Source organism: Lathyrus oleraceus, chromosome 5 (assembly GCF_024323335.1).
Source record: "Lathyrus oleraceus cultivar Zhongwan6 chromosome 5, CAAS_Psat_ZW6_1.0, whole genome shotgun sequence".
Classification (NCBI taxonomy): Eukaryota; Viridiplantae; Streptophyta; class Magnoliopsida; order Fabales; family Fabaceae; genus Lathyrus; species Lathyrus oleraceus.
In genome coordinates this window covers 540224709-540233845 of record NC_066583.1, presented here as the reverse complement: position 1 = coordinate 540233845, position 9137 = coordinate 540224709, and positions in this window count along the sequence as shown.

Below are 9137 nucleotides of genomic sequence, written 5' to 3'. Positions count from 1 at the left end.
GAAAATCATTTATTTGAAGAATATTGCGGTAACCATGGTATTGATCATAACTTCTCCGCTCCACGTACTCCTCAACAAAATGGGGTTGTGGAGCGTAAAAATTGAATTTTTGAAGAATTGGGAAGAACAATGATCAACGAGAGTGGCTTACCGAAATATTTTTGGGCCGACGCCATTAGTACGGCTTGTTATGTTCTGAATAGGGTGCTCATTCGCCCCATTCTAAATAAAACACTGTATGAGCTTTTAAAAGGGCGAAAGCCAAATGTTTCTCACCTACATGTTTTTGGTTGCAAATGTTTCGTACTGAATAATGGAAAGGAAAACTTAGGAAAATTCGATTCCAAGGCCGACGAAGGTATCTTCCTCGGATACTCTCAATCTAGCAAAGCATATAGAATATACAACAAACGATTACTTACTGTAGAAGAGTCTGTACATGTCACTTTTGATGAATCCAATCCGAGAAACATCGGAAAGGGTAGTGTTTTTCATGGTGCAGGTACATCTACCGAAGACATACTCAAAGGTGGCGAGCCGGGGATTGATCAACCCGACATAGTCAAAATTGAGGAGGACAAAGATGTACACCATGAGGAAACCGAGGTAGTTCATCCGCCTTCAAACGATGATCTCCCTCAAGCTTGGAAGTCTTCCAAAGACCATCCAATCAACAACATTCTCGGAGATATCTCAAAGGGTGTTACAACTCGATCTAAGCTAAGTAATTTCTGTTATCACTTCGCTTTCGTTTCGCAAATGGAACCTAAAAACCCTAAAGAAGCCCTACTCGATGAACACTGGTTTTTGTCAATGCAGGAGGAACTTAATCAGTTCACCAGAAATGAGGTTTGGGACCTTGCCCTCCTCCGCGAGATCATCAAGTAATCGGCACCCGATGGGTGTTTAGGAACAAGCTGGACGAAAACGGGGTAATAACCCGTAATAAGGCGCGTTTAGTCGCGCAAGGGTATAACCAAGAGGAAGGCATCGACTATGAGGAAACTTATGCGCCGGTTGCCCGACTCGAGGCTATACGCCTTCTCCTTGCTTTCGCTTGTGCGAAAGATTTTAAATTATTCCAAATGGATGTTAAGAGTGCGTTCCTTAACGGTTACATAAATGAAGAGGTTTACGTCGCATCACCTCCGGGTTTCGAATCCCATGAATATCCTGATCATGTTTACAAACTGAAAAGGGCTTTGTATGGCCTCAAACAAGCTCCTAGAGCTTGATATGAGAGACTAAGCAAATTCTTACTCGATCAAGGTTACTCAAGAGGAAAAGTTGACACAACCCTCTTCATTAAACGTCAAGGAAAGCACTTGATATTAGTGCAAATTTATGTAGATGATATCATATTTGGGTCTACTAACATGAATCTTGTGAGAGAGTTTTCAGACCTTATGCAGGGCGAATTCGAGATGAGTATGATGGGGGAGCTCACATACTTTATCGGTCTGCAAATTAAACAGCTCAAAGAAGGAACTTTCGTGAGCCAGACAAAGTACTGTTTGGACCTTATCAAGAGATTTGACATGGCAAAAGCTAAGGCCATAGACACCCCCATGCCTACTTGTACAAACTTGAACAAAGATGAAGACGGTAAGGAAGTAGATGTAAAACGGTATAGAGGTATGATTGGATCACTCCTTTATCTTACTGCTTCTCGTCCCGATATTATGTTTAGCGTATGCATGTGCGCAAGATATCAATCATGTCCCAAGGAATCCCATCTAAAAGCTGTCAAACGAATACTTCGATACCTATCCGGTACTCCGAAGTATGGACTATGGTATTCCAAAGGTAATGATTGTTCATTGATAGGGTTCTCCGATTCCGATTTTGCCGGTTGCAAATCGGATAGGAAAAGCACCAGTGGCACTTGTCACTTATTTTCAAACTCTTTGGTCAGTTGGCATAGCAAGAAATAGGTTTCAGTTGCTTTGTCAACCGCCGAAGCGGAATACGTTGCAGCCGGTAGTTGTTGTGCCCAAATCCTATGGATTAAGCAACAACTATTGGACTTTAACCTCAAACTTGAATGTATTCCCATTTTTTGTGACAATACAAGTGCCATTAACCTTACCAAGAATCCTGTGCTGCATTCTCGCACCAAACATATCGAAATTCGACACCACTTTCTTCGGGATCATGTAGAGAAAGGTGACATTGTATTTGAACATGTTAATACTGAAAATCAACTAGCGGACATCTTCACAAAGCCGCTAGCCACTGAACCTTTCTTTCATATCCACCGAGAACTTGGTATTCTCGATATTTCGGAACGGGCACTATAATCTGCTGTTTTACCTTATTCCACTTAAGACTATAATCTTGTACTTCTAACAAGTTGATGTTGTTGCAAGCACAAGTTTAGTGTTCACTAAGTCACTCCTGCATCGAGGTGATACTGTTCCCTTCTCTCTCTCTTTATCTACAAAGTTTCATGATTAGCATAGCTATACCACATAATGATATTGTATATATATGCATGATGTATCTCTTTGGATGTTTATTGCTGTATGGTTTTTTAATTATGCATCAAACTTGTCATCACATGTGCAAAATAGTGAAAAACTGAAATTTTGTCTGTATGAGTCGACCGTAACAGGGCTATGGTCGACGCACACTTAACATTTTTCTGTGATTTCTCAAAAATCAAACAGTATGCGTCGACGCATCGCTCAAAAATTTCGTTTTTCTGCAAAAAATTTAAACCTTCTCATGCATCTACATTCAAAAACCATCATTAAGTGTGCATTTACACTCCATTAACTTTCAAACTACCCACTACCTTGTCACCTGCATCTACCTAGTGTCTATTGTCCCTTGATCTTTCATCTTCCCAAAACCCTAACCTTTCCTCTACAAATAGGGAAAAACCTCTCTCCAAAAAAAAAAACAAAAAAACAAAAAAAAACAAAAAACCACTCTCTACCCACACACACACTAAATTTCAAACCTGCTCAAATGGCTTCAACATCTCGCAGACCAACCGGCAAGAGATCCCGAGAATCATCCGCCGCATCTCTACCCATCTCCGCTGTGTCCCTTGTTCCACCTGCTCACGTCGAATCCTTCAACAAAGATATCAGCAAAAGAGGAGTTGTTCGACAACATGCGTTCTACAAGCTTACCGCCGAACGCATGCACCTCGTAGAAATCATGGCTCTGCTACAACATCAAGGCTTTATCAACTTCTTGGAATGCAACGCTAAATACAGCGAAGATTTAGTCCGAGTGTTCTACGCCGGCATTCATGATAAGTTTCGCGGGCACAAGTTTTACTCCAGGATCGGAACGACAAAGGTATCACTTAAGTCGAACGTTTGGAACAAATATTTTGATGTGTCATTGGATGATTCTGAAACTCCTCTAGCTGAGGTAACCGACTCTCACCAAATAGAAGGTTACGAGTTTAGGAGTGCGTTGAACGATATGCTGAAACGACCATATCCTGATCATATTGTGAACAGTGATTCGTTCCCACGAACTATCACTGCCGGCAAGCTGAAAATCGGAGAACGGATTCTTCAGTGGATTGTCTCACGCATTCTGCGACCAAAGAAGGGTGGTCTCTCCAGAGTTGAACAGGCTGAAGTTCATCTCATTTACATTCTGAAGAATATGCTGAAAATCAACTGGCCCTACTACATTGCCAGTAGGATGTTCACTCTACGTGATTCCGGACGAGGAACGACCCTAGCCTATGGATCCTTCATTCAAGAAGTCCTCACTGCAGCCAATGTTATTCACCCGCCATTTCCGTATACCTCTATCTCATCAGATAAAGAGTTCAGCCCAAAAACTCTGTCTATGATGGGATATTTTTGGTGTGATGAGCGAAGGATGTACAAGTTTGTTTATAGAGGGAATTTTCCTCCATCTGCTGCAGCAAATGATGATAGTGATGACAGTGAAGAAGAAGAAGATGAAGAGGAATATGAAGAAGAGGCAGCAGGACAAGCCTTTGATCACCAAGGTGGAGATAATAGTCCTCCACGTGATGACACTCACGACTACTCCGACTCCGCTTGGGTTCAGGAGTCACATTCAACTGAAGAAGATGTTCCCGTCTGGGGTGGCTGGGGTGAATGGCAACATACGGGCTGGTCAACTCAACGTCAATTCTACCAGCCGTATCACCAGGACGATGAAGAATCTCCTCCGTCTCCTCCACAGCACGCAAACTCTTCAGAATTGTTGGATATGATGCGAAACATGCAGCTAGCTCAACAATCCTTCATGCAAACCCAGGATGAGCGTTATGCTCATATTAGCAGTCAAATTCAAGCCCAAAATGAGCGGCTCAACACCCTCTCTACAAGCTTGAATGACCGGTATGCAGACTTGGATCGGTCGGTGGACGAGAGTCTCAAGCATCTGAGCGGTGTTGCCGAATACCTATCAACTCTGGCTGACCCCAGCAGAAACCCAGGCATCTGCTACCATCCAGGACACCGCCATTAGGACATAGACCTTCATATGCACATTGCATTTTGCTTGTTGTTTTGAATGTACTCATTTTTTCTTGTTTGTTTGTGCAACATTAATTTTAATGTGTTTCTTCCTTTAATTAATGATTATTGCTCAGAAATGATATTGGTGTGATATTACTATCTGTTTGTGTTATTTCCTGTGGAATCTTTTGTTACGTTGACTAATCATTCTTTGTCTCTTTTTGATGTTGTCAAAGGGGGAGAAAATGTACAAAAGCAGGCAACCAAAAATGTTCACCACAACTAACAGACTAATAGTCATTTTTTTTAGATAGCCTTAGGTTACAAAAGAAAGGGGGAGTATGCATAATGTGTCAATACTGCATGTCATTTATCTCGCTGGTTTTGCACAGGTTGTCATCATCAAAAAGGGGGAGTATGTAAAGGCAAAGTGTCAGACAACATACAATCGCAAGTTTCGATGATGACAAATGACCACCATGCATGTCTACAAACAAATGCAACACATCACCTATCATATCCTTCCCTATGCTTATCTAAATCTGTTATAATTCTTAAAAACATATGTGGACAAAGTGTGATCATGACGAAATGCATGAAAATCATAAAATACTAATTGTTGCAGATTTGAAGGCCTTGAGTCGACCATAAGGGTCGGCGCATAGCTCACGGGTCAGCGCATAACTCAGATCAACTGGAGACTGGTCAGCGCATGCTTGCTTGAGTCGACCACAGGTCGGCGCATGGCATAGTAATGCTAGTCACGGGTCAGCGCATGAAACCCTTGAGTCGACCACAGGTCGGCGCATGGCATAGTGATGCTAGCCACGGGTCAGCGCATGAAACCTTTGAGTCGACCATAGGGGTCGGCGCATTTCCCACGGGTTAGCGCACGCCGACCTATGGTCGACCGCTCGTGCGTAAACTCAGTTTTCTGAGCATTTTCCACTGTTTGAAAAAGCTGTTAATTTTGGTTGGTTTGCTAGTTACTATAAATAGAAGTCAAAACACTTTTATCAATTTGATTTCAAGTGTTCAAAGAAACAAGAAAAAGTGAAATAGGTGTCCAAGATTCATCATCTTCATCTTCAACATCTCACAACACATCAACTACACACAACCATTTTTGTTGTGCTTTGTGATTGGTAAAGGGTGATAAGGTTCGAAGCCGAGATTTGGGAATCCGGTTCAGGTTGAAGCTTGTGGCAGGTTTTTTCTTGAATAAAACCGTTAGGGTTTTGTCCTCCAAGACTGGTTTATGTTTGGGGGTTTTTGGACGAATTGCTTCATCAATTTTCAGCTGAGCGAAGGTGATTGAGAAGAGGAAGTCTTCGTCAGTCTAGTAGCGGGTTCAGTGATATTGAAGGGAAGAATTCGGGTTCGATTCGTTGTAGTTGAGATCAGTCGGGCCGAGGGTTTGAAGAACGGAAGGTTTTTCAACAAAGGGGCTGGAATCGGAGGTCTATCAACAACGATCGAAGGTCTTGATTCATCTTGAATCAAGGAACAAGGATAGGAAGCTGCATTCAACACATTGAGAGTTCTGTTGTTTACTTGCTTTGCAATCCTTGTATAAACGGTTAAATTCTACAGGTGATATCTAATTAAATCATCTCAATTCTAATTTTAGAATTGAGGGCAGACGTACCCCGAAGCGAGGACCGCGGGGGAACTGCCTCATCAAATCTTTGTCTTCTTTAATTTTCTGCATAATTGTTTTTCAACTTAAAAATTAAGTGATTTTAGTTTAAGCAATTTTACCAAACATTGATATTAATTGAATAAGTGATTAAAACACTGTTTTTGAATCCTAAGTACAATAGTATATTGTACTAGATCAATTTAAACTACTCACTCAACACAAATATCACTTGGAGTGTTTATGCACACCAAGTGTTTGATAATTTGCCTAAACCAAAGTTGTCTTAAGTTTGTATCTAGTTTGATTTGGTATTTCGATCATTGGGACTAGGATTCCTAGTAAGTGAAATATATCATTGATTGTGAAAATAGTGTAGTGATTCGTATTTCATTTTATCTCTAATCCATTAGCTTAACGCATATCCGGTTTTTCAATAACGGTTCGTTTTAGACTAAATTTTTCCTCGGCCGCTTTCGCACTTAAAACTAATTTTCAAAACCAATTTTAAATTGGTAGCGCCGACTCAAGTTTTTAATTGGGATCTATTCAACCCCCCCTTCTAGATCCGTGCCATAGTCTAACAAATGTGAAATAAAATTCCAAGAAAAGGTCAGGTTGACCATGAGACGTGGTCAACCTTCATCCCAAAAATCAAATGCTAACAATAAGTTGAAGTCATAAAAATAAAATCAATAAAAAAAAAGTGTGAAAATGGACCATTTAGAATAAATAATTAAAATAAAATATTAATATTAAAATAATACGAAAATAAAAATTATATAAAAATAAATAAAACGTTAAGAAAAGTGAAAAATATTTTTGGATAATTTTATGGACAAAGAAAATATTTTAAATAAGAAAAAGAAATATGAAAATGGAAGGATTAGTGGTGATGAACATGGTAAGCAAGCGCAGATATATCAAAACATGGTCATGGAAGAGATGATTACCTAATGGAAAATAGAAGTGGAATGGAATCTGATATGTGATGAAGCTTTGCCTCCTTGCCACGAAATTCCAATGCTCCTTTAGGGTTAGGGTTTCAGCTTCTTAAATAGGGTGGATTAGGTGTTCTCATGGGCTTTTTAATAAGTGATTTATCCATAAGAATAAAAGTGTGAAGTGAGGTGTACAATGTTGTTATTTTGGGCCAAACTTAAGTGAATGGATGTCCAATGCATGGCCAAAAGAGGTAAAAAAACGTGACTGGTTTGTGCAGCATGCTTAGAAAATCTGAACGGGCCAGCCAAACCCAAAATCTGCCTAGAAAATCAAGTCATGGTGCCCACTTTAAATGAATGTATCTCTCAAACCATGAATCCAAATGAGATGATTCCAAAAGGATGTGAAAGAGGACATGGCAAGGTACAATTGTTGTGAAGAAAGTATTTTCAAATAATGCCTTGAAGTGCAAGAAAACTGGCCAAGAAGTCTTGACAAATTTTGAAGATTTTGGACTTAGAAATTTTCTATGTGTCCTACAAAAATGTCTCACTTTGACTAAGCATAACTTTCTCAATTCTAATCCAAATGGAGCAAACTTTATATCTCTAGAAAGCTTAGAACAAGAGCAACAACGTTCATGTTAGCGAAATGTTCAAATGGAGCTTTTATCTTGATGCAAAATGGGCTTAAAGTGAGTGCAACGATCATGAAAACTTGCCCTAAATGGAAAGTCAACCATTTCCAAATTAAGTAACTTTTCCAATTCCTGATTAAATGATGAATCCATGATCCAAACTTGATAAAATTTCACATGTAGGATCCCCTAGGCATGGATTTTGAGTTTCCACTCTCAAAATGTCAGGAGTTGACTTTTCTGGCCCCACAATTGACTTTTCCCAAACTATCTGATTCTCGATTCCACTGATCAATTGAAGCACTTATAGCTCAAATAAAGAGCTGATTTTTTGTCTGTAAACCCTTGTGGACATATGGAGGGCCATGGAGAAGAGTTTCACCCAAAGAATCATAAATAAACTGATTTTATATCAAACCCTAGTTTTAGGGCAAAATGATCAGTAACTGATTGCACTGATTGCCAATGGATCTTTCTGAGATAATTGTGAATCTTCCTAGGCCAAGGTGCCTCTATAATCATGACATGGATGAGCTCCTCTACTTCCAGCCAAACATTTCCTGTTGCAGGTAGCCATGAAACCCTAATTTCTGATTAAATCCAGATGAACACTCTGATAGCTTTGAATCCTTCACTGATGAACTGAGGACCATAATAAGATACTTGGACCCCCCTGAGCCCCTTGAGACTTGTATACTTAGAAAATGAAGTCCAATTCTCAATCTTGCTTTGTGTGGGCTCCTTCTGTTAAGGAGTGATCGATCAAAACCTGATCTCCATGTCACTAATGCAGTATGCAATGAGTATGACCTAATATGATGCTAATGAAGTGTAAAACATAATCCCATGCTTCCAGGAAAAATGAAGGGTAAATTTTGGGGTATTACAGCTACCCCTATTCAATCAACTAGAAACCCGTAAGGAGGATAGCAACGACTTTCGCACTTTCAAGGTATCAAGTGATTGAATACGATAAAAGCCCAAAAATTTACACTGAAATGAAAAAATGAAGTAACAATGCCTGTCAGAATCGGCCAAGAGGTGGTCTTGAAAAAGAATCTGTCTGGTACGGTGAGAGTCGGTATGAACACCGAAACAAGGAACGTTAGCCTGAATTCCAAAATAAATGGTAACACAAAAATAACCATGGCCTGAATGCCGCTCATCAATCTGAATACTGGAAATGACTTCGATCTGAGCATCGGACGATACTTGATTATCAAACATCGGTCTGAACACCGGGAAACTGGCCTGAGTGCCACTTCGGTCTGAATACCAGAAAGCTGGCCTGAATGCCACAAGTTGCATCGACCTGAATGTCGGAAACTTCTTCGATCTGAACATCGGAAAACTGGCCTGAATGCCACTTCGGTTTGAATACCGGAAACTTGGCCTGAATGCCACAAGTTATGTCGACCTGAACGTCGGAAACTTCTTCGATCTGAACATCGGA